This window comes from Petaurus breviceps, unplaced genomic scaffold, assembly GCF_028583685.1.
Source record: "Petaurus breviceps papuanus isolate PSGF00001 unplaced genomic scaffold, PetGlider_PUasm1.0 91041, whole genome shotgun sequence".
NCBI classification, from domain to species: Eukaryota; Metazoa; Chordata; class Mammalia; order Diprotodontia; family Petauridae; genus Petaurus; species Petaurus breviceps.
The window spans coordinates 515,610-542,617 of record NW_027187400.1 but is presented as its reverse complement, the minus strand read 5'-3'; the positions used below and the strand labels follow the sequence as shown (position 1 = coordinate 542,617).

Sequence of the window (27,008 nt, the reverse complement as noted above, 5' to 3'; positions counted from 1 at the left end):
AAAATGAGAGAGCTGGACTGGACAACTCCAAGGCTCCTTCCAGCTCTAGATCTAGATGACCATCCTTCTCCAGTGCAATCCAATGAGCATTATAGAATGGGGCCAGGAAGAACTGAGTAGATGATCTAGCCTGCAGTATTCCTTCCTTCCATCCATCTATCCATCCATCCATCCATCCATCCATCCATCCATCCATCCATCCATCCATCCATCCATCCATTCACTGTTTACTATACATGCATTGCTCTTTCTTAGGTGCTGGAGTAGATGCAAAAATTTTGAGTACAAGAGGCAGCCAAGTGCCTCAGTGAGTAAGAGCACCGGCCCCAGTGTTGGGATGACCTGGGGATTGAATCTGGGCTCAGATACTTAGCACCACACTCAGAAATAAATGGCCGTGTAACCTTGAGCAAGTTACTTAACCCCAATTGCTTTAAAAAAATTTTTGAGTACTGCCTGCACCTTAAGTTATTCTCCTCAGTTCATCGGTTGAAACAGGGGAGCTGGAATATTTTTTGCTCCCCATTGCCACTTCAGCTTCTTCCCCTTTCTCTATCACTCGGTAACTTTTCCAAAATCTTTGAGGTTCCTGTCATGCATAATAAATAATTCTGGTAGCTGTTGTCTACATACCCCCAGGTCACTTCTCTTCTTTCCTCAATGAGTTCAGTACATGACTCAGAATCTTTCTCTCTTCCCCAACTCCTGCCCCCATACTAGGGGACTTCAATGTATATATTAACTGACTCTCCTTCAAACATCTTAACACTTAATCCTACTCACTTCCCAGGACCTATTCCTCTATCCCATCTCAACCACACACAAAGATCCTCTTGATTTTGCCATTACCCACAAACGTACCATCTCTAAGTTCAAGAATTCTGAAATCCCATTATCTGACCATAATCTAGGTTTTCTACCTCTCCTTCTGCCTTGTCTTACCAAAGCCTATTCTTTGTCCATACTAAGACCTTTAATCCCTTGACCCCTCAGTTCTCTCCCAGGCCACCTTCCTTACACTAGCCACTCTCTTCTCCTATCTCCCCTATCTTGATTCCTTGGTGAACCAATTCAAATCTATATTGTCTACCCTGAGTTCCTAGCCTCCTCAGTCTATTGCTGATTATGCTTGGCCAAATCTCAGCCTTTGATCTCTCCCACCATTCACTGCCTTAGCTTTTACACACATGATGCTGAACAAAGGTGGAGAAAATAATGCAGCTGTCCTCATTAGCTCCATTATAAATTTATGCTATATAACTCAACTGGGCCCCCATTGCTGCTAGGCAATTCTTCCATACCTCCCTTATCAACTCACTAGCCTTGTCTCCATAGTCTAAACCTTTCATCACTCCTCAAACCTTCCATGGCTCCCTCTTCCCCCACCCTTTCAGCCAAGAAACCCGTTTCTTATTTTACAGAAAAAATTGGAACATTTGCTATGGACTTCCTCTTCTCCTTGATTCCTCATCTATATCACTCAGATACTTTTTGCCACTATATTCTCCTTCAAAGATGTGGCTCTACTCCATATCAAGGCAAACCCCTCTACCTGTTCAAATGATTCCATTCCATCCTGTCTCCTCCAACAGATGGTCATTCTCTGGTCTCTCCCTGTCTACTGGTCCCTTCCCAAAAGCCTACAGATATGCCCATGTGTTTGCCATCCTCAAAAAATCCTCACTTGATCTTTCATCCTTAGTAACTATCATCCTATATCTCTTTTGCCCTTTGTGGCTAAACTCCTGGGAAAGGGCATCTACAACAGGCACCTCCACTTTCTCTCTTCTCACAGCCCAGCTTTCAACACCCTCATTCCATGACACTGTTCTCTCTGAAGTTACCAACGATCTCTTAGTTACCAAATCCAGTGGCCTTTTCTCAATTCTCATCCTCACTGACCTCTCTCCAGCCTTGGACACTTTATTACTCTTCTCTCCATGTTTTTAGGATGCCATTCTCTCCTGTTTCTTCTCCCATCTACCTGAATGCTCCTTAGTCTCTTTTGCTTGATCCTCATCCACGTGTCTCACAGGGCTCTGTCCTGGACTTTCTTCTCTCTTCTCCCTCTATACATTTCACTTGGTGATCTCATCAGTTCCCATAGATTTGATTATTATCTCTATGCTAATGATTTCAAGTCTACCTATCTTGCCCTAACCTCTCTGCTGGCTTCCAATCTCCCATCTTCAGCTGCCTTTCAGACTAACTGGATGTCCAATAGACACCGAAACTCAATGTGACCAAAAGTGAATTCATTATCTTTCTCCCTAAGCCTTCTTAGTTCCTAATTTTCCTCTTACTGTGGAGGGCACTATCATACTTCATGACCCCAGTCTTATTGCCTATCTACATCATCCTTGACTCCTCATTGTCTCTCAACCGTGCCCCCCACCCCCATATCCAATCTGTTGCCCAGACCTGTCAATTTTATCTTTGCAAAATCTCTCGAATATGTCCCCTTCTCTCCTCTGACCCTGCCACCGTGGCACAGGCCCTCATCACCTCACACCTGGACTACTGAAATAACCTTCTGATGGCTCCCCCTGCCTCAGATCTCTCTCCACTACAGTCTATCCTTCACTCAACCACTAAAGCAATTTTCCTGAAGCACAGGTCCAATCATGTCTCTGTCTCTCTCCGTCTCTGTATCTGTCTTTCTCTCTCTGTCACACACACACACACACACACACACACACACACACACACACACACCACCCCCTACTCAATAAACTCTAGTGGTTCCCTACCACTTCTGGGATTAAATACAAAATCCTCTGTTGTTTAAAGCCCTTCAAAACCTAGTACAGGGATGGGGAACCTGTGGCCTACCCTTTAGGTCCTCAAGTGCAGCCCCAAGGGGCACATGTGACCTCAAAGCCACAGGTTCCCCATGCCTGATCTAGCCCCTCCCCTACCTTTTTAGTCTTCTTACACTTTCCTCCGTGACAGATACTTTTTGATTCAGTGACATTGGCCTCCATCTCTTGGCTCTGGGCATTTTGTCCTGCATGCCTGCAATGTTCTCCCTCCTGATCTCTGTCTCCTGGCTTCCCAGGCTTCCTCCAAGTCCCAACTGAAGTCCTGTCTCCTACAGGAAGCCTTTCCCAACCCCTCCTAATTCTAGTGCCTTTCCTCTTTTAATTATTGCCTTTTTATTCTATAAATGGATTAGCTGGATATATGTTTGCTTGCTGTCTCTCCCATTAGTGTGTGAGCTCTATGAGAGTAGAAACTCATTTGACTTTTTGTGCCTGACACACTGGAGGTACTTAAAAAATGATTACTGACTGACCAACTGACAGCAATGTGAAAGAAACCCCATAAGGAACAAAATATAAATGGTTAGCATTTATAGAGATGGCACCAAAAGGTTTGCAAAGCACTTCACATATATGATCTCATTTAATCTTCATAAAAACCCTGGGAGGTAGATGTTATTATTAGCCCCATTTGACAGATGAAGAAATTGAGGCAAATAGTGATTAAGTGATTTGCCCAGGGTCACACAGACAGTAAGTGTCTGAGTCAGGATTCAATTTTCTGAATCCAAGTCAAGTGCTTTCTCCACCATGCTAGGCTTCCCCTAGGACCAGAGGCTGAAGAACTCATTATTAAAAAATACTTTGATCACTATATTTCAGTATAATTGGTTACTTTTATAATCCTATGTATTTTATTTGATGTATTTAAAAATTTAGGGGTGGCTAGGTGGCGCAGTGAATAGAGCACAGGCCCCGGAGTCAGGAGGACCTGAGTTCAAATGTGGGCTCAGACACTTAACACTTACTAGCTGTGTGACCTTGGGCAAGTCACTTAACTCCAATTGCCCTACCTTTTCCCCTCCAAAAAGAAAAAGAATTAATGATAAAGTGGGGTGGAGGTGGGGGAAGATGGGAGGGGTGGGGGAGACAAGCATTTATATCAAGCTCCTATTTGGTGCCAGCACTTTCACTGAGCACTTTAAAATATTATCTCATTAGATCCAGGGGTTCCAGGATACACAAAAATGGTTAAGAACCCCTGAGCTAGAAGAATGTAAAGTGAGACAAAGCTCTTTGGAAGGTCAGACGAAAGAAATACCATTTTAACTGGGAGTAATGGGGGGAGAAGTGGGGAGGCTTTTTGAAGACGACACCCAAGCTGGCCCTTGTGCTCTGGGTAGGATTTCAAAAGCAGAGCCAGATAAGGCCTTCCAGGGATGGGGAATGGCACAGAGGGTGAATGCTACATACCCAGCTGGGGCCTCGATCCCTGAGGGGAGCAGAGGGGAGGGAGAGTGTCACGATGGCGGAGGCTTGAGCGGGTCTGTTGACAAAGAACTGTTAAGCCAGTAAACAAGTTGGGGGCTAGGTGAATGCAATGGGAGGCTAAGGAGAGCCAAAGAAGAAGAATATTTGACTTCCCAAAAGCACTTATTTTATCTTCCCGTGTAAGACACTGCAGAACATTAACCTTTAAAAATTATAGCAAGATGGTGACTTGTCCCAGGAGCCTTTCTACCTGAACTCCACTGAATAAGATAGGAATGATTTTTCTGTTCTCTAATAACAACATTTAACATCTACAAAATGCTTTAAAGCTTATTAAATACTTTACACATAATCTTTCATTTGATTTTCGTAACAGCTCAATAAGGTAGATACTCTATTTTAAACCCACTTCACAGGCGAGGAAACTGAGGCTCAGAGAGGTAACATCAATTGCCCAGGACCACGCAGCTAGTAATGATGGAAATAAGGTTGGAACCCAGGTCCTCTTGACTCCAAGTCCAGCACCCTATTAATTATATCTTGCTGTTTCCTAATATCTGTGGTGAGGACTATTAATTTAGAAAAGCTGATACATGAGGAGGGAAGCAGTGTAGCCTGTGATCTGAGGGATGGGAGATGTAGAGCTGGTTGTTGTCTGGTTGTTTCAGTCATCTTTGACTCCTTGTGACCCCATCTAGGGTTTTCTTGGCAAAGATGGAGTGATTTGTCATTTCCTTTCCCAGCTCATTTTACAGATGAGGAAACTGAGGCAAGCAGGGTTAAGTGACTTGCCCAGTATCACACAGTTAGGAAGTGTCTGAGGCCAGGTTTGAACTCAGGTTTTTCTGACTCCAGGCCCCTGAGCTCTATGTACTGTGCCACCGAGCTGTCCTGATGTAGAACTGGAAGGGGCCTCGAAAGTCATTTGGCTCAACCTCTGTATTTTATTGAGATATGTGCAAAGCTTGGGTAAATTAGAGACAGGAAGGTCAAAACTGACTCTGTAGTTATTACTGCAACTAGAAAGGAATGGGCAGATATCAAGAAGAGAGCTTTGGAAAAGTTTACCTTATTCAAAAGAAACAGAATATACATTTTTTTAAAAGCAATTGGGGTTAAGTAACTTGCTCAAGGTTACATGGCCAGTTATTTTGTGTGGGTGCCAAGTATCTGAGGCTGGAACCGATCCCAGGTCTCCTGACGCCAGGGCTGGCAATCTTACTCATTGCGCCACCTGGCCGCCCTCAGCATATACATTTTTAAAGGCCGTGGAATTGCACTATATACAAGAAGCTAAAAGGATAGGGACTGGCCCCAGGACTTCCTCAGTATAGGGAACCTCAGGCTGAGGAAAGTCCCTCTTACTGATGCAGGTCAGAGTTTGGGACAGTTCTCTGGGACACTGAGAATTTAAGTGACTTACCCAGGGCTGCAAGGCTAGTATACCTAAGAGGCAGAACCTGAAGCAGGACTTTCTGGTCAGCTCTCTGGCCCCCCATGCTGTGTCTCTTTACAGAAGAGAATTCTTTATTATAAGGGATGGCTCTTTGGGAGGGGGTAAGGAAGCAATACAGTGGCAAGTGAAGGGGGTATTTGAACAAAGGATAGCAATAAAAATTTATTTAAAAAAAACAAAGTTGGGACAGCTAGGTGACTCAGTGGACAGAATACTAGGCATGGAGTCAGGAGGACCTGAGCTCAAATCTGGCCTCAGACACTTACTAGCTGTGTGACCCTGGGCAAGTCACTTAACCCCAATTGCCAACCCCCAAGCTATATGTGTGTGTGTGTTCATATAGATTCTTATATACAGCAAAATTCAGCTTCCCTTTTAAAATCTATTCCGTTTTGTTGAATAAGCCATATATGCATGTACACACAGAGTCTTAGTCATGTGGAGAAATCCAGGAATTGGTGGGAAGAAGCATAATCAAAAGCATTTTAGAAAATATCAATGTTAAGGCATGATGGCACAGTCTTATAATCCCAACTGCCCGGGTGGCTGAGACTAGTTGATAACTTGAGCTTGGGAGTTCTGAGCTGCAGCAGGGCTAAAGCCAAGCCCCTGGGAGAGAAAGGGTCACCAGACTGTCCAAGGACAGGTAAAATGGCCCAGGCAGGAACTGAGCAGATCAAGGCTTCTTTGCTCATCAGAGTAGAATAGAACCACTGAGTAGCCCCTATATGTTCCCTGCATGTGGGAAAAATAGGGAAACCTTGCCTTCAAAAAGAAAAAAAAATTGCAGTGGAGGGGATAGAGAAATGATATTATGGTGGGAGTATGATACTGACTGACTGCTGAACTGAAGGGAGGAAATAGATGTGAATTTCACAAAACATTTCATAGACCCATTAAGAAGATACAGTAGAGCAGTGATGGGGACTTCAACTTTTCATACATCTGCTGGAGCCAAAAGCTGAGCAAAGGATAAATTTTTAACTTGCCTTAATGATCATTTCCACTTTTAAAAAGGGGGGGATGACAAGGGTAACTCTTTATTCTGCAAGAGATTCTGAAGCAATAAGGAGGAGCCTATTTCCATATTACAGTCTGATGCACACTGGACTTAGGGAGGATGGATTACACAGAGGTCAGAGAGAAGATAATGGTCTAAAATCCTCTAAGGGACATCAAAGAGAGAGGGGATGCTCTCAAGAATGAAACTCTGAAGACCTTATATAGTTTCTTCCAATGAAGAAGAGAAAGGGGAGACATCAAAAGAGACTGACACGGATGCATAGAAGACTTACCAACCAACAGATTTTTTTTAAAGGCATGGATAGAAGATGAAGGCAAAATCCAAAAATGTAGGGAGAATACAAGACAGACACATGGTCCTTAAGGAATGTCTATAGAGCTAAAGCTCCAACTAAGCTAGGATCTGTGATAAGCAGAAGGGATAGTGAAAAGTATTTCTTTTTTTGCAGGGGGTAGGGCAGGGCAATTGGGTTTAAGTGACTTGCCCAAGGTCACATGGCTAGGTTTTTGTGTGTGTGTGTGTTAAGTATCTGAGGCCGGATCTGAACTCAGGTCCTCCTGACTCCGGGCTGGCACTCTACTCACTGCTCCACCTAGCCTCCCCGAGAAGTATTTTTCAAAAGTGCTTAGGAAGGGTGAGGATAGGGGAAGAATAGGGTTAAAAAAAAAAGAGATAAAATTGACAACCAGGGTAGAAGAGGAGATGAGGACGACTATGGGAGGGAAGTAGAACTATTCATCTCTTATTTTTCTTTAGATTTTTTGTTTTTATATCACCTTCATTTCCAAATATATCCTTCTCTCCTCCCCTGTCAGAGAGCCATTCCTTGTAACAAAGAATTAAAAAGAGAAAAATAAAAAACTGGTTCAGCAAAACTAACACATCAACCCAGTCTGATAATATATGCAATTCAACTTTTGGCTTACTTTCACATTCTTTAACGAGGGAAATTATCTTTAGACTGGGGAGGACAGAACAGAAATGATTTCAACTCTCCGTAGAGTGTGGTGCTAACAGGAGAGCACCCAAGTGCCAGTAATATGTTCAGGTCACCAAAGAAAAACTGCATTTCTCAGTAGGAAAAAAAATGGCAGATGTGGTCATCACTGTCGATCAACAAGCATTTATTAGCTACTTATTATGGGCATGCTAAACTCCAGAGAAGCAAAGAAAGTAAAAAACAGTTTCAGCCCTCAAGGAGCTCCCGTTTTAATGGGGAGACAGACTTATCAATTCTTAGGCACACATAAGCTTACCAACTATTGGCCAGTGATCTTTGATATATTATGGAGAATGGGAGAGGTGCCCTGAGGCCTGAAAAAAAGATAAGTGTTCAAGTTTTTAGAACAAAAGTAAGTCCAAGGAGAGACAGTAAGCTTAACTTTGATTCTTGGCAAAATCTGGGACATATAATTCAAGACCTAGTTTGCGAGCATTTATAGGAAGGGATGTGGTGGTCACTAAGAGCCAACAACAGATCATGCCAGACTAATCTCATTTTCTTTTTTTGACAGGATTAGTAGAATGGATGGCAGTGAGTAGGTCAGGGGAATGATATAGGCAGTTTCCCTGGATTTCAGCTAAGCATATGACCAAGTCTCTCCTGCTATCTTTGAGAACAAGATGGAGAAATGTGTGTGGGACAATGCTTAGTACTGGCATTGGTAGATTCAGAAATAACTACTAGACCTGAGGAATAGTCAATAATAGGTTGATGTCAACTTGGAGGAAGGTTTCTAGTGGGATGCCCCAGAGTCCTGTCCTTGGCCCCATTCTATTCAATAATTTTGTCAGTCACTTGGATGAAGAGATGAATCTTTTACATGCTGGTCAAACTTCCAGATGACATGAAGTTAGAAGAACAGAGTAAAGATAAAGTGAAGTTTAATAGAAATAAATGTAAAGGCCCATACTTGGATTCAAAAAAGTAATTGCACAAGTACAGGATATATGAATCTTGAATCAACAATAGTTCAAATAAAAAAGAGGTATGGTTTGTAATGAACCACAAGTTCAAAGAGTCAACAGTATAATATGACAGCAAGAAACAAACAGCAAAAACAAACAATAACACTCTTGCTTGAACTTAATTTACATTAACAGAAACACAGTGTCCAATAAAAGGGAGGTGATAATCCCACGATCTTCTGTCCTGGTCAAATCACATCAGAACTATGCCATCAGTTCACAGTCCCATATTTTATGTAGGAGATGGGCAATTTTTTTTTTTTTGCTTTTTGGAGGGCAGTTGGGGTTAAGTGACTTGCCCAAAGTCACATGGCTAGTTAAGTGTGTCAAGTGTCTGAGTCCGGATTTGAACTCAGGTCCTCCTAGCCGCCCCAAGACAGGCAAATTTTAACAGATGTAGAGGATGATAACTAGGAAAGTCGGAGCTAGAGACAGTGCCATTCAAGGGTTATCAAAAGGAATTGAGGATGGTACACAAGGGAGAAAAAAAGACTTGGGGGAAGGCTAAGGAACCTGATAGCTCTCCAGATTTTGGAAGGGTCTTTATGAGAATCAATGAGTGAAGGATACAGAAAGGTAAATTTGTTGTCAACGTAAAGAAAAACCTAATTATAAGAGGCATGTTAGAGTGGAAAATCTTAGAGGGGAGATGGATCCACATTGTTAGAGGTCTTCAAATGGAAACAGGATAAAGATTAGTTAAATATACCGAAGAGAGCACTGCCATTCAGGGATGCACTGGTCGCGAGATTCTAGAACCTTGGGATCCAATCTGATCACAGCTCAGCCTTTTGGTATAATCTGGCCATGAACAGCTGACACAGAGGAACACTAATCATGACACAGTGGAAAAGTCAGACCCCAGAGCGGTCCTGGTCTGCCACAATGAGGCTTACTGGATTCTCCAGCTTTCTCTTCTTGCAGCACGTGAAGCTTTATAGAGGTAGCACATGGGCCAGTTTAGGGACCACCAGCCCAGAAGCTCTGTCTGTTTTTTGTTTTGTTTGTTTTTCTGCACTGGCACTCTTAGAACTGGAGAGAAAATGAGGCTCTCCCTAGCACTCCTGGCAATAGCTACTACCTACCTGCTCTAACAGCTCATTATTCTGTCTTCTTAATCGTGGTAACAAAGTAACACCTTGCTTGCTCCTCTCCTCTACACTGGTGTGTTACTTTGCATTATATTTATCTGGGTAGATCTCACAACTCCCTGTTATCAATCAACATACATTTTTAAGTACTAAGAATGTAACAGGAATTGTGTTAGGCACTGCACAATAGCAAGAAAAAAAAGCGAAACAGTCCCTGCCTTCAAGAAACTTGTATTCTGCTGGGGGAAGCAATGCAAGCATGTAAAAAATCAGTATGAGGTCATTTGGGGGGGGGGAGAGGGAAGAAATAGGACTTAGGGGAGGATTGGGAAAAGTCTCATGTAGGAGGAGACATCTGAATTTAACTTTGAAAGAAATTCTAGCCAGCCTAACAGGCAGAGGGGAAGCAGGAATGTATAGCAAACATAACAGAGTCTATGCGAAGGTAAGCAGATGGGAGATGGAGTGTGGTACGTGAAGAACAGCAACCAGGACAATTTGGCTGCACTGGAGAGTTTGTAAGGGGGGTAAATATACTGCAACTTTGGGAGTGTAGTTCGGTGCTGGCTTATAAAGAACTTTACCTGCCAACAGAAGAGTTTGCATTTGATAGCAGAGGTAAAGAGGGAGACATTGGAGTTTAATGAGCAGGGATAGCACTTTGGCAGCTTTGTAAAGGATGAATTAGAGTGGGAAGAGATGTAATGCAGGTAGGCCAATTAAGAGGATATTTTTGGGGCAGCTAAGTGGTGCAATGGAGTTTCAAGTCTGGCCTCAGACACTTACTAGCTGTGTGACCCTGGGCAAGTCACTTAATTCTGACTGCCTCCAAAAAAAAAGAGGCTATTTCTCAGTTTGGCTGAGAAAAGGAAGGGAGAAGACAATGGCTTGGGGGGGATGGTAGGTTCTAGATAATTTTTTTTAAAGGACAGCAAAATTTGATCATGCTTGTAGGTAACAGGGAGGGAACCAGTAGATAGGAGAGATTAAAGATTAGACAAAAAGATGGAACAGTGAATAGGCATTGGACATGGAGTCAGGAAGACCTATGTTAAAATCTTGCCTTGGACACTTCCTAGCTCTGTGACCCTGGGCAAATCATTTAACCTCTGTCTACCTCATTTTCCTCATCTGTAAAACAGAGAAAAGAATAGTACTAGCTTCTCAGAGGTGTGAGTGTCAAATGAGATAACATATGTAAAATGCTTTGCAAACTTTAAAGTGCTATCGAAATGCTGTTCAGCTTTTTTGTGGTAGCAAATAATTGGAAATTGAGGGGGTGTCTATTAACTGGGGAATGACTGAACAAGTTGTGGTATATGATCGTGATGGAAGAGTATTGTGCTATAAGAAATGAAAAGCAAGATGATTTCAGAATAATCTGGGAAGACATATGTGAACTGATGTAGAGTGAAATGAGCAGAACCAGGAGAATATTGTACATAGTAATAGCAACACTGTACAATGATCAACTGTGAATGACAGCCATTTTCAGTAATGCAGTGGTCCAAGACTCATGATAAAAAATGCTCTCTACCTCCTGAGAAAGAACTGATAGAGTCTGAATGCAGATTGAAGCATACTATTTTTCACTTTCTTTATTTTTCTTGTTTTTTGGGGGCGGGGGTCTGTGTTTTCTTTCATAACATGACTAATATGGAAATATATTTTGCATGACTGCACATGTATAACCTATATAAAATTGCTTGCTTTTTCAACAAGGGGTGGATGGGAGTGAGGAGAGAGGGAGAGAAATTTGAACCAAAAATAAAAAAATATATATTAAAAATTCATTTTACATGTAACTGGAAAAAATGAAATATTAAAAAAAATAAATGTTAGCTATTTTTATAACAGGGGGAGCATACTGATGGAGAAGATGGCAAAATGGAACAAAGGGCCCACGAAGAAGTGTTTGCTTTGGCAAAGAAAAGGGTCTCCTTTTTCTAAAAGCCTAGAGTAAAGGAGAAGAGAACGGGGATGATATTAAGGAGTTTTGAGATGAAGAGAAGGGGAGAAAGGAAAGATCATGGGGAATGGCCTTTGTGGTCCCGAGAGGGTAGGGTCAGGGAGTTATGTAGTAAGCTTGAGGATGGAAGAGAGGGTTTGGAACAGCCACTCTGGGAAGTATGACAGAGAATCAATGAGGGAGGATCCCTACAATGCAATAAGGGCCCAGTTAAGATTAGATATTTGTCACAGACCAGTCAGTACACTTGTGCGACTTCCTTTAGTCCTATTCAATATCACATGAGTGGGAGTGGAGGAGGTATATGGTGGGAATAATCCAGCGCTAGGGTTTGGCCAGGCATGAGAGTGATGGTAAGACAAGGGGATTTGAGAATAAAGAAGAGTGTAACATTGAACTGGTTAATTACTAGATCATATCTGGGAAGGGAAAAGGGTGAAATCAGAACAGGAGTAATGGCCTGAAGAAACAAAGAGGGTAGAGGGACCCAAGGTCATGTGAAGATGAAAATAATAGACTTAGGAGGCATAGGGAGAGATGGGAAGTTAGAAAGTTATAGTCTAATAAACGAATTTCAGAATTCTTGATAATGAAGGTAGATCACTTGTTGCTAATGGTGACATCAAGGATGTGACCGCCCCTGAGTATGGCTGTGGTGGAACGAAGGTGAAGGTCACGGGAATTGAAGAGAATAAGGAACTGGGAGCCCAAGGATTCAAAGGAACATCACTGTGAATTGGGCAGAGGTTGAGGGGGAGAGGAAGACTGTAAGTCAGGCACAGATATTCTTTTTTTAAAATAATATTTTATTTTTTCCAAATTACATGTAAAAGGCACTGATTTTCTTAAGAAAGGAAGGAGAACTAGGCTATAAACAGCAGAGACAGATTTAATATCAAACCTGCAGCTTTTTTGCTATAGCAAAAATTCTGTGTCTTGCACACAGTAGGCATATTAAAAAAATCTATTGTATCTAACTGCCAAATGGACAGAACTAAAGACAAAAGGGCCAGGAGTGGGCCTAGAATGTTTAGCTAACAGGAACTTTCCAAGAGGGCTCAGGCTGTGGAGGACGGAAGACCACTCAAGGTTTAGGAGTACTTTGGATCCTTCTCCCCAGGCACCAGCTTCCCATGAGTCATTTAGCTTTGTGGATAAAAAGTCCCTGATTGGAATGCTGCCTTATCCTCAGAGCAACCCAAGAACAGAGGATGGTGAATCCCAGCCTTCTTTTAAGAAGATAAAATGGGAGGCATTCTCCTAAGTCTGCCAGGCACTCTGGGGCCAGACTACTTAGTCAGAGACACTCAGAACGGAAAGGGAGTGCTGAGACCAGCCCCTGCATAGAGCAGAAATCCCCCGAATGTTCTCTACGAGTAGCCACAAGACCTCCAGTGACGATGAACACATCTATCTCCCCTAGAGGCAGCTTCTTCCATTTTGGGACAGTTTTCACTGTGAGGAAATGTTTTCTTCTATTGGGCCTAAACCTGCCTCTCCATAACTTCCACCCGCTAGCACTCACTCTGCCATCTGGGGCCAAGCAAAACAAGCCTAATCCCTCTTCCCCATGACAGCTTTTCAGATATTTGGAGATAGTTCTCACGCCTCCCCCAAGCCTTCTTTTTTCTCTAGGCTTCAGACACATACCTGTGTCTGAGACAAAGTGGAAGGTAGAGATACTCTTATTTACAGACACTTGAGAGAAAACAAACATTGCAGAAGAATGGAGGAAGAAAATCACATTGCAGAGAAATCCAATTCAACAAAGCATCCAGCTTGGACTCCAAAGGGAGCCAGTCAACTAGGCCTGAGTGAAGGGGGTACTTTATGATCTGAAGACTGAACTTGGGGAACCCAATTATATCCAAAATATCCGATTAATCCAGGCTAGAAACAGGAATCAGTTCAGATAAATTTTGGGGTGACAGGTCTACAGAATAAGGATGGAACACTGGGGTGAGTCTTTCCTTAAAGTCTAATAAAGAAAATAACCAAGACTTATCTCAGATCCTTTGAACCCCTATCAGAAACAGGGCTGGACCAGGTATAGGTATGACCGGGGAGCAAGGGGGTTGAAAGGAGGACGCAGGGAGGGCAGTTCTGATGCCCAGAGAGACATCAGGCCTTGTCTCTGTGGGGGCACACGACTCATCTGCTAGATTCATTTGCATTACACAATAATTCCAGTGTATTCCCTATCCAACTGATTCTGTATATAGTTTGCTCTGTATACATATGTTATCTATTTGCAATTTTGCCTCCCCCATTAGATTATAAGTTCCTCGAGGACTGTCTTTTGTCTCTTTTAGTAACCCTAATGCTTAGTACAGTGCCTGCAACATAGTAGGCACTTGATACACGTTTGTTGATTGAGTGATTGTTTCTTATTTATCTTGTATATAGTTGGCTTTATATATATATATATATATATATTTGTATCTATCTGTTTGTCTGTCTATCCATTCATCCATCTGCATGTTGTCTCTCCTATTTGATTGGAAGTTCCTTGAGGGCAGGGACTATCTTTTGTCTCTTTCTGTATCCCCAGCACTCAGCACAGTGCCTGGAACATAGTAGGTGCTTAATAAAGGTTTACTGATTGATTGACTTAGAGTCAGAGAACCTGGGTTCAAATCCCAGCTCTGCATTTGTTTCATAGGGGACCTTGGGCAAATGACTTGAACTTTCTAAGCCTCAGTTTCATCAGCTATAAAATAAAGAGATTAGACTCCAAGGTCCCTTTCAGCTCAAAATTTACCATCCCATACCAAAACCTCACTAAGTATTTACAATGTGCTAGGTACTCAGAATAGAAAGACAAAAATGAAGTGATCCAAGGAACTTACACATTACTGGGGGAAAACAACATATGCAAAAATAAGCAAATAGAAAATATACAAATAAGTTGGGGGCTGGGTGGGAAGAGCACTCCCAGCGGGGGGGACATAAGGAAAGGGCTCATATAATAAATGGTGCTTGAGCTTAAAATGAACTGGGAAGTGGAAATGAGGGGACCACAGGACAAGGAGGGCAGACAAAAGGGTGGATCATTTTGCCCCTGCTCTGCTGCTCTGGCAGGGCTGTGGCCCTGCCCAGGGAAACCAGGCCTGATGCTAGAACTCAATAGTTCTCTCCTAGTCATGGCTCCTGACCCAAAGATCCTGGATCTCAGTGCTGCAATGGTGGAGGTGGGTGAGAGAAGAAGAGGGAGAGGGAGAGAGAAAGGGAGAGAGGGAGAGAGGGAGAGAGAGAGAGAGAGAGAGAGAGAGAATATGAATGACCTCAGGAGAGAGGCTGCCTATAGCAGGGAGTCAGGGAATGAAGCTTCTTGAAATAGCTTCCTCGCTGGGCTTTGGTAGGTAACATCATCTCCTGTCTGCCTCCTCACCAGCCCTCTCTGGCCCAGAGACACCTGAAACCCCAGCACTTTGAAGATCTGTGATTTCACTGGCGCCACAGCCCTCCCCACCATGGTCACTAGCTTGCTGTGCCTCAGGAGAGGGATGCTGTTGATGAGTTGCTGCTTGGGGTTTTGGTATTTTTGAGGCTCTGGACAATGCTTTAAGGAGCTCTTGGAAAAGAAACTCCCTCACCTCATGTGGCAACTCAAAGTTTCAGACTTCTAGAGTTGCCCAAGTCTAGAATACAGGCAGGTAATGCTTAAGAAATAAAGCTCCAATCATTGGCAAGTTTTTCCTTATATTGAGACCGAGATCAGCTCTCTAAATACGAAGCCTCTCGCTGTCTCTACGATGTGCTGTAGCTGAAAAAAAAATCATCTCATGGTCCACCTTCTGGTGATGAAAATCTGAAACTTAAGAAAGGGAGGCAATGTCTTGATGGATTGGGAGGCTAAGGTCATGGGATCAACTCCTGTCTCTCTTCTGGTTACACAAGACCCTAGGTAAGTCACTTCCTCTGTCTAGGTCATCTGTAAAATGAAGAGATGGGACTAGATGACTTCTAAGGTTCCTTCCAGCCACAGTCTATGTCCAGAACTGAACTAATTTCATTTTCTTCCTCTTCTCCCCTCAAATGAGCAACTTTTCTCAGCCCTTGACTTTACTGTCTGTGGTACCACCATCTGTCTGTCCTCAGGGCTCACAACCTCTGACTCTTTCCTCCTGCTCCTGAGCTTGTTGTCTCCAGATAGTCACTGATTCTTCTTCCAAGTCTCTTGGCTCCCCAGGTCAAAGAATGGCATTGGAAAGGACTTCAGAGAATCAAATCTTAACCCTCATTTTACAGAGGGGAAAGAGAGAGCAAGAGCGAGAGAGAGACAGAGAGACAGAGACAGAGAGAGACAGAGAGAGAGAGACAGAGAGAGAGAGAGAGACAGAGAGAGAGAGAGAGAGAGAGAGAGAGAGAGAGAGAGAGAGAGAGAGAGAGAGAGAGAAATAGAATATATCACACAGGGAGAAAGAATGGCAAAGAACCCGGATCTCCTGACTCCCAGGCCAGGTTTCTCCCCCCTATGCTGCAGCTCACTCATGACAACTTTATTGGAAATGCTTGCCTCATCTCCTGTCTCTCTCCTACTTGGGTCTATCTTACATACACAGCAGTTAGAAAAATGTCTTTCAAACACCCCTACTTGCCAGCATGCTGTGATTTCCCATCACCTACCAGACCCAATTTAATGCTTCAGCCAGATATTTAAAGTTTTCCATCAAGTAGGTTCCTTGTGTTTACTTAAACTCATGTCTTTCGGACTGGGCTCAACAATTATTTCTTGTCCCTTCCATGCTGGGTGATGTTGGGTAAGACACTGAGCCTCCCTGAGAGTCAATTTCCTCAAATGTTAAAAAGAGGGCAGTGATTCCTGTTCTACATGTTCCATAGGACCACCTTGAGACCCAAATAAAAAGATGTGCATAGGGGGCGGCTAGGTGGTACAGTGAGTAGAGCACTGGCCCTGGAGTCAGGAGGACCTGAGTTCAAATCTGGCCTCAGACACAACACAAAAACTAGCCGTGTGACCTTGGGCAAGTCACTTAACCCCAATTGCCCTAAAAAAAAAAAGATGTGCATAGGACATTAAGGAACCATAAAATGACAGGCAAACATGTCTCCTTGGAAGGCATTGAGGCAAAACGGAAGAACACTGGGTCTGGAATCAGACAGCGTGGAATTGAATCTAGGCTCTGCCAGGTGTGACCTTGGGCAAATAACTTCTCTCTGAACTTCAGTTTCCTCATCTATTAATAATAGCTCTCATTTATTCTGAGATTTATAAAGTACTTCACGAATATATCATTTGATCCTCACGATAACCCTGGCAGTTAGGTACTGTTATTATCTTCATTATACAGATGAGGAAACTGAGACAAACTGAGGTTAAGTGACTTGCCAGGAGCCTTGCTAGTAAATGTCTAAGACAGGATTTGAACTCAAGTCTTTCTGACTAAAATGCCAGAGCTCTGTCCATTGCGCTGCCTTGAAGTGGCTGTTCAGTTGTTTTCAGTTGTGTCCGAATCTTTGTGAACCCGTTTATGGTTTTCTTGGAAGAGACACTGGAATGGTTTGCCATTCATTTCCTTCACCAACTCATTTTACAGACGAGGAAACTGAGGCAAACAGGGTGAAGTGACTTGCCTAGAGTCACACAGCTAGGAAGTGTCTGAGGCTGGATTTGAACTCAAGTCTTCCTGACTCCAGGCCTGGAATTCTATCCACTGCACCAGCTACCTGCCTACCTTGATGCCCTAGGGACAAACCCCAGGAAATTGGACTAGTTGACCTCAGAGGTCTCTCAGTTCTAAATCCAGGGATCCTATGATCCTGGCTGCCTGGTTCTGGATTTTATCAGCCTCTCCTCATCTTCCTTAAAGCTAATACCTTCCCTCTCTTGTTTATCTCCAGTTTATCCTGTGCACGGCTTGTCCGGACGTAGGTGTTCGTAGGCCATCTCCCCTATCCGAGCATGAGCTCCTCAAGAGAGAGGCTGTCTTTTTTTTTTTTTTTTGGCCTATCTTTGCAACCCCACTTAACACAGTGCCTGGAACATAGTGGGCATTTAATAAATGCTTACTGCTGTCTCCTGTCCTAATCCAAGACTAAAATGGTCACCAAGTTCAGCCTCATTGTGCCTGAAGCCTCCATGGTATTATTTCTCCTATGTTTTCCCTTCTCTTCACTCCCAACAGAATCTGATGGGGGAAATCACCAGGGAGCAGTTGGCCCACCCCGTACATGGCCCGGAATCCCCCTCCACAATCCATGTGCCAAGGGGCCACCCAGCCCGATCTTGAGGGCCTTTAGTGAGGGACAGCCCCTCCCACTTGGGGCAGCTCTAAGCCTTGGAATTGGGACTCATTCTGCCTCTGAGACTCCCACCTACCGCTTCTTGTTTTATCCTCTGAAGTCAAGCAGAAGTGTGATCCCCAGTCCAGGCTCTGGAGGCCTCTGGCCTGGATTAATCCAACAGCCTCGTGACTGTCCTCCTGGCCTCTTAGCTCCTCTTACCTAGCCAGCCTTCCTACATCTGCCAAAATCATCTAAGATAGGAATGCTTAACCCTTCCTTGTCCTGCACCTCTCTGGAGGCCCGGTGGAGCCCAAGGACGAGGTTTTTAAATGCATAAAATAAAAACACATAGGTTTAAAAGGAAATCAATTATACTGAAATACAGTTATCAAAATGTTTTTTAAAAACAAGTTCATGGACCTCCTGAGGTTTCTCCACATCCTCTCTTGGGAGTTAACCTCTGACCTAAGACATAGGTTGAACATGCTATATTCACAAACCTTCAGTGACTCCCTATGTCTTCGTTCATAAAAAAGATAACCCTGGGCTTGGCTCCCCCTATTTTGCTGGCCTTGGTTCACCTTATTCCCCTTTATACATGCTCTTCTAGCCAAATCATGCTGCCCACATCACTTCTCTCTATATTTTTGTATCCGCCATTCCCCTGTACTGGGAACATACTCTCTCCTCATCCCTTCCTCTCAGAAGCCTTGTTGTCTTTCAATATTCAGCTGTCACCATCTCTTTCCTGAAACCCTTCCTTACTGCCCTGCCCCATCTTCCTGTTGTCACCCCCAAAGTGATCTTTCCCTCCTCATATTTTCTAGAGACTCCATCCAAATCTCCCTTTCTGGCCCCAATATTCCCCACCTTATACTTATATTTCAAGTTTCTTAAGGGCACAGACCTACCTGGCCTATAGCAGGGACTTAATACTGTTCCCTTCCCCCTTCTCCCATTGCCAAGCACAGGGCCTGGCACACAGGCAACACTGGTGGTTTGTTGGCATTTCCCAGCAGTCTCTGTTCTGGCCCCCAAATAAACAACGTATTCTTGGGGCCTGGAATCCAAGTCAATTCAGCAAGCACTGATTACATGCCTACCATGTACATGGGGCACTAACAAGGCTCTGTGCTGGGGAAGCCAAGGCAAAAACCAAACCATTCTCTGCCCTAAAGGGGCTGCCAGAACGCTAAGTGCTGGAGATACAAATAATATATTACAATAAATGTGTATTAAGAGTTGACTACATGTGAGTCATGGCAGTTAGGCCGCAGAGTGGATAGAGCACTGGGCTTGGAGTCAGGAAGTCCCAGCTTCCTGAGTTCAAATCTAGTCTCAGATACTTAGTAGCTGCTGTGTGACCCTGGGCAAGTCACTTTACCCTATTTGCCTCAGTTTCTCATCTGCAAAATGAGCTGGAGAAAGCAATGGCAAACCACTCCTGTATCTTTGCCAAGAAAATCCCAAATGGGGTCACGGAGAGTTGAACACAACTAAAAAAAGACTAAACAACAATACTTACAAGTCACCAGGCTAGGTCCTATGGGTACAAAGACAAATTGAAAAATCAGTTCCTACCCTCAAGGAGCCTACGTAATATTACAGGGGATTAGCACATAAACGGAGAAATATATATGCAATGATCTGAGAGACCACAAACAATTAAGAGGAATGGGGAAGGCTTCCCACATGAGCTGAGCCTTGAAGGAAGCTAGGGACCGGATGAGGAGGGAGTGTATTCTAGGCATGGCAGACAGCCCGTGCAAAGGCTGGCAATGAAGTGCTGACTTTGGAGAACACACGGATTGTATGAAGAGAAAGAATATACAATAAGCCTGGAAAGCAGGCTGGAGCCAGATTGGGAAAGGCTTGAAAACGTCTATTTGAAGAGTTCCTATTTCATTCTAGCTGCGGCAGCCACTGAATGTTTTTGAGTCAGGGAGTGGAGTGATCAGACTTATGGGTGAGAGAGATCATTTTGACAGCTATATGGAGGACGAGTTGGAGAAAGGCTGTCCTAGGAGGAGGCTGTTGCAAAAGTTCAGGTGAGAGGCCTGACCTAGGGTGGTGTCCTGTGTGAGTAGAGACCAGAAAGAACAACAGCCTGTCACCTGCCAATTAGGGCCCTGGCTTTCATACCAGCCAGTTTCCTTTCCCACCTCCACGTCCTCCCACTCTCCATATGTGAGTGCTAGCACAGGAACTCTGCCTTCATTTCTCCCTGCCCCCACCAAAGGCACATCGGAAGCACCTGGCATGAAATCTGCCTTCAGTCTCTGTCTGTGTCCTCAGCAAGCGCCAGGCACTGCCCAAAAGGATCTGGGGGTGTGTTTGGGGACTCCCTCGGGCTTCTGGCAGGAGGCAAAGTGGCAGCTTTAGTCCCTTGAGAGCAGGAGTGGGCGATAAGTACCCATTACTACCCACCACTCCTAGGCTGGAGATCAAGGCCCCACTGTCTGGCCACAATGACCTCAGGCAACCCACCAGCCGTCTCCTCTCTGTCACAAAAGGGGAAAACCAAATAACACAGGATGTCAGAACCAAAGGGAACTTCAGAAAGTGTCTGGTCCAAAATATCCAAATCCAGCTATCTCACTTCTAGGAATACCGCTCAGAGAGGTCAATGATGAAAAGAAAGGTTCTGTAGAAACTAAAATATTTATAGCAGCCCTTTTTGTAGGAGCTAAGGATGGGAAACAAGGCAAACTCTCATCAAATGGGAACCGGTGAGACAGACTATAGTATGTGAATGAAACATTACTTTGCCATAAGAAAAAATGAATATAAGGAGTACAGAGAAACTTTGGAAGATTTATAGGAACTGATACAAGTGAATACAACTTCACAAAGTGAAGTCAACAGAACCAGGAAACAAACACACAAACACACACACACATGATGACTCCAACCACATAAATGGGAAGAAGAAAAACAAAAAAATCTAAACTGAATGCTTGTAAAATCACAGTAACCAATCCTAGCTCCAAAGAAGAGCTATGAGAAGGCACCCCTCCCTGCTCCTAAGCAGAGAAAAGAGCCTATGGATGTAAAATACTTTACAGGATGTCAGGCTCCGTTGATGGGTTTCTTCAAGTTCTGAGCTCTTTCCCCTCTCATTTTTATTCTGTTATAAGGGAAGGTTCTCTGAGCGGGAAGAGAACCAGTGATGTAAAAACAAAAGATATCAATACATTTTTAATAAAAGAAAGTATTTAGTCCAACCCCTTCATTTTTTAAGTGAAGAAACTGAAGTCCAAAGAAAAGTCAGTGGCCCAGCATCACACTGCAAATTGGTCGCATAACTGGTACCAAATTCAAGTGTCCTTACTCCCAGGCCTGATTTCGTGACACAACACGACATGTTACCACTCACTCTGCTCTGTCATCTTCCACCACCCCTAGACTCAAATGATGATGATGATGATGGTGGTGGTGGTGATATTAACAACTCAAATTTATACAATGCCTTTAGGTTTGTAACGTGCTTTCACAAGTATTCCACTTTATTCTCACTACCACCCTGGGAAATAGGTGTTATTATTATTCCCATTTCACAGATAAGGAAACTGAGGCAGATGGCAATTAAGTGACTTCCCCAGGGCCTCACAACTAATAAATGTTTGAAGTCACTTTTGATCTCAGGTTTTCCTGCCTGGGGGCCCTGTGCTCTACCCACTTCGCCATCTAACTGCCCCTGGATCATTCCAAGGGCTTCAGGTTCCGAGTGTGAGATTCGACCAGGCTTCAGACAAAAGGACTGGAGTCCAGGACACAGTCCTGACCCCTGGCCCAGAATCTCCACACTCAGAAATGCTGTATCAATCTAGTATAGATTTCTATATATCAATATCTATCTATCTATCTATCTATCTATCTATCTATCTATCTATCTATCTATCTATCTATCTATCTATCCATCTATATCTGAAGAAGGTCCTGAGCAGGTCTGTTTAAATGAATAAGGGTGGGGTGGAGGTGAGAAATCGCTTTTTGAGATCAGTTTAGAATTAAACAGATCATGACTGCATATGAAGAATTCAGAGAAGAATGGGCAAAAAAAGCAGGAACCAACAAAGAGTGAAAGAAGCGTAAGGAAAACCACATCCACAATGGTTGTGATAATATGGAAACACACAAACACCATAACACTAAATACTGAATAATGACCAAGGTGGAGGGAGTCCATCCTTGTTCACCAAATCCAGAGGCTTTCAGAGTTGGAAGGGACCCTAAAGGTCATCTAGTTTAATCACCCATATGATGCTAGATTTTCTCTATAGCATTTCTGAGGAATGGCCATGTAGACTTTGCTTGAATACTTCCAACGATGGGGGCCTCACTACCTCACGAGGCCCCTTGCTCTACTGCTAGATACCTCTAATTATTAGCAAATTCTTCCTCAGATCCACCACCCTGTGCCACCTCTAATTGCTCTTAGTTTATACCATGGGGCCAGAGAAGAATCCCAATCCCTCTTCCACATCACGACTTTTCAGCTATTTGAGGCCAACAATCAGGTTCTTTTCACACCCCTCCCTTTCCCCCCAAGTCTTCTCTTTTTTCATCCTCAGTTCCTTTAAGGCTTCCTCATGGGACGTGGAGTCCAGATCCCTCACCTCTCGCTGGATGCTTTTGTTGCTGCTGTTAATATCCTTCCAGAAATATGGCAGCCTTAACTGAGAGGCAACATGGTATAGTGCATAGCTGAGCTTGAAGTGAGGAAGACCTGGGTTCAAATCCTTCCCCAGATACTTAAATGACTCACTTAACCTCTCTGTGACTCAGTTTTCTCCTGTGTAAAATGAGAGGGTCAGACTTGATGACCTCTGAAGTCCTTCCCAATGCTAAATCTGTCAGCTTAGGAACACAACACAGAGGTCAAGGGCCTGCTTTTCCTGTGTGGGTATGTGTGCAACCTTAGTGTCTGAGAGGCAATGTGGAGAGACAGCTAGCCTTGGAGTAGAGAATCTGGGTTCAAATTCTACCTTTGATACATATCGGGCTTGGGACTCTGGGCAAATCACTGAACCTTTCAAATTACAACCTCCTTGCAAGTGACTATTTCATTTTTGCCTTTCTATCTCCCCTAGTACTTAACATGACATCACTTTGCACATTATAAGCTCTTAATAAATGTTTGTTCATTATCTCCAGGCAACCCTCTAAAACTACAGGTTCCAGATAGGTCTCTGATCTGTATCTTCACAGGTAGTTTTCAGATTGGGAGTTCTTTACACTGATGAAGTCCCAGATCCAGATAAACTCCAGAACTGAGCACAATGCCTGGTCCCTTATTGTTGGGCTTGGATTGGCATACTCCAAATACTGCCTGATTGGGCAGTGGAATAATAAAGGAAAAGGATAATGTTTCGGAGCACATCTTGAACCTTTGAGATTGACGTCAGGGAAATCAATCATGTCCTCATTTGAGAGAGACTCAACTGGTCTAGAGAGTTCGTGGGGCTCACCCGATGGGGGTACATCAGATATTCTTGAACATGAATGGGAAGATGTCCTCCCCCTTCTGTGCTGTCGCCCTGATCTATCAAGAAAACCAAACTGAGATCACGCCACAGCCTCTCATGTTAGGATACACTTCCCCAGTTGGCTGCATGTCATCGCTGAATTCCCTGGTAAGCTGATCTGGAAGTAAATGTTCCAACAAGTATGCCAGTGGTAAGGCTAGCTCCTTGCCCTCAGGCCTCCATCAGGTAGCAGGACTCCGAGAGTCTGGATTAAGGCAGTTCACATGTTTCTTTAAGGTCTACAAGGTACCTTCCTTTCTACCACCCTGGGAAGTGGAAACTCCCATACTCCCATGTTCTATTAGACCTGGAACCTCATGGATGTAGGTAGTCCCTTCAACAGTACAGATCATAGTGCACCCATGCCTGCCCATTCAGTGTGTCTTGTCCATGCCCTCCCATAAGTGCTCTTTAAAGGGTCCATCCAACTTGCTAGCGGCCTTCCTTTCATTCCTCCACATTCCGAGTATCCCGATGGGCTTGCAGGCTGGTGATACCTCACTCCCTTCATGTGACTGAACTATCTCTTCTGATACAGGTAGTATAAGTATTATGATCCCCATATTAAAGCTGAGGAAACCAAGGCTCAGAGAGGGTAAAGTTACTTGTCTAGGGTTATACCACTAGTGTTTTGAAGGAGTCTAGGTTTTCTGACTCCCAGTCCTGTACATCCTAGGCCTCAGTTCCCTTTTTGTAAACTGAGGGGGTTGGGTTGGGGTAGTTCTTGACTCTTTTTTTATGTCATGACTCCCCCTTTTCTATTGCACACATAAAATTGTCAGTCTGGGGAAGCCTACAGGTCCCTTCTTTTTCTTCTTTTTTTTTTTTTTTAGGGAATTGGGGTTAAGTGAACAGCCCAGGGTCACACAGCTAGTAAATGTCAAGTGTCTGAGGCCAGATTGGACCTCAGGTCTTCCTGATCCCTTCTTAAAATGTTTTTAAATGCATAAAACAAAAATACATAGGATTACAATAAAAACCAATTATTTTGAACTAGTTAAATTTTTCTTTCTAAAGTTTACTTTTGAGCACCCTTAGACTGGATGGCTTCTGAGGGCCCTGCCCACTCTAAATCTGTGATCCCACGGCTTCCCCCTCACCCTCACCCCATGCCTGGATCAGGGTTTCTGCTGCCTAGTATATAGATCATTTCCCAGACCTCTAAAAGGGAGTCTAGAAGAGCAGCTGCTGGCTGGGGAGGGAGGGAGAGAGGGAGAGAGGAAGGAGGAGCTAGTGGGAGTGAGGCCCAACTCCTGCCTCCTGCCCAGGGAAGGGATCAGTTTTACTTCCTAACAATAAACCAGTTCTTCTCATAAATAGCTAATGAGTGCAGGATGTGGCTTTCTGGTCTCCACCCCAGTCAGGAACAAGTGGCAGGTGAGGGAGATGTGCCGACGCCTCACACCCATCACACTTTTATCGGCCTTGGGCGAGGGAGATGTTTCTCCCACCACCTCTTGGCCAAGCCAGGAGCTTTGCAGGCGCCAAGCAAGGGAGGGAGGGAGGGCAGGACAGCATTATCTGGAGAAGAAAGGGCCAATTGGGGTGTCAGGCAGGCTGGGAAGCTGGGTTCTCAAAGGCTCAAAGTGGTTTGCAGGTACAGCACCCAGAGGCCCAGGGCAGTTCCAATTCTTTCCCAGTCCCCAAGGAAGGCACTGATGCCATTTTTGCCAAGATCCCCCCCTCCCATCACAGAATGGGGCACAGATCATTTGATGCCAGCATTTCCTCCAATTCATTTAGCTAAATGAGACTGTGGGTTCTGTCAATACATTTGGTCCACGTGGTATGGACTATCCTTGGGATAAAGGAGGAAAGAGTCATGGAAATTGGGTGCATCGATCAACAATTATTTATTAAGGGTATATTAAGTCCTTCTTAATGGGTGAAGAAGGGGCTAGTGGAGGGAGAGAATTTGGTACTGAAAATAAAATCAAATTGAATTTTTTTAAAAAGTGCCTACCGCCAGGCACTGTGCCAGGGAAAATGATTGCATATTCATACTTTTTGATGCATAATTTTATACCTAATATTTTGTGAGAAGCAGAATAATGTATAGTCTTAGATTTGAAATCAAGAAGGTCTGGGTTCCTATCCCACCAATGATACTTCTCAGTGGTGTGAAAGGCTCTGAATTTTCCTGAGCCTCAGTTTCCTCATCTGCAAATGGGGACAATAAAAATTAGAGTATTTACCTTAATGGGTGGCCAAGAAGCTCAAATAGGATGATGGGATATAAAGTCTTGGAGATTTTAAATAATTAGGACAATACTTGTTAACATGAAATTTATAGGAGCTTTAAGGTTTGCAAAACGCATTATATCCATTTTTATGTGGATTCTAAGTAAAAGCACTATCCACTGCACCACACAGTCTCTCTAAGTGGCAACTATTGACTATTTTTGAGTGAAAAATATTGCCAGTGTGGATGCATTGCTTTCAGATAATGACTCACAGCCCCATGTAAGGGAGGGAAATGGAAACTCTGAAAGCAGGACCTTTGCCCAGGGTCACTCAGCATTAGGTGGGACAGCAGAAGGACCACTGGACTGGCAACCAGGGTCTAGGCCAGGCACGGCCACGAAGAAGCTTTGGGTGAGCCCCTCTACTGCTCTGGATGTCAGTTTCTTTATCAGTAAAATGGGTTGGTTGGAATGACTGACCTCTCAAGTCCCTTTCAATCCTAGCATTCTGTGAATGCAGGGCTCATGCCCCACTGAGCACAGATGGGGCTTTATTCTCTCTGGTTACAGGACTCTGCAGCTGGTAAGGATGGAACACTACCCCCCTGACACTTGGAGGTACGGGTTGATGCCGTCCTTGATGGGGACCAAGAGTGTGAGCTCCAAAGATGGCATCATGTGTTCAAGTCACTGTCCCTCTGGCCTGATCCCTCAGCTAGCCTGGTGACATCGTCTGACAGACAACTTTGGCTCAGAGCTCTTAGGCAGAAGAAAGGAACAGAGGAAAGGGGGTCATGTCAGAGAGGCCTGGGCCACTGCCATCCCCCTGAGCAAGAGAGGCTTCGGTTATGTTCAGGCCCATTCCCAAGTTCAGGACGGTTGGAAGGCTAGCTCCCACTACCCTCCAGGCTGAGGTGCAGGTGCCAGATTGGGGGAGGGGCAAGAGACTCAGATGGAAGATAGTCTGGTGTAAAGTGCAAAGGGCTCTGGGGTCAGGGTCAGAGGAGAGCTGGGTATGGATGCCAGATGGGAGGTGGGGGGGGTGAAGGAGGGGCAAAAGGCCCATCTCAGAAAGAAGCAATCTGGTGTAAGTGGAAAGGGCCCTGGATCTGGGGTCACAGGAGCTGGTGTTGAATCTCTGGCTGTTCTGCTCCTTGCAAACATGATAAGATCTTGACCAAGTTGACCAAGTCACTTACCCTCTCTGGGCCTCAGGTTTTCCATCTATACAATGGGGAGAGGTGGGCACGGAGGGGTGTTTGTATCAGCCTAAATGATTGTCTAGCC

General features: G+C 44.1%; 1 protein-coding gene across 1 annotated transcript in view; it reads right to left on the bottom strand.

The window, feature by feature from the left end:
* TRIM62 (tripartite motif containing 62) overlaps window positions 1-27,008 on the bottom strand; it is a 57,980-nt gene that overhangs the window by 30,005 nt on the left and 967 nt on the right. The gene's annotated exons all lie outside the window — the stretch shown is intronic.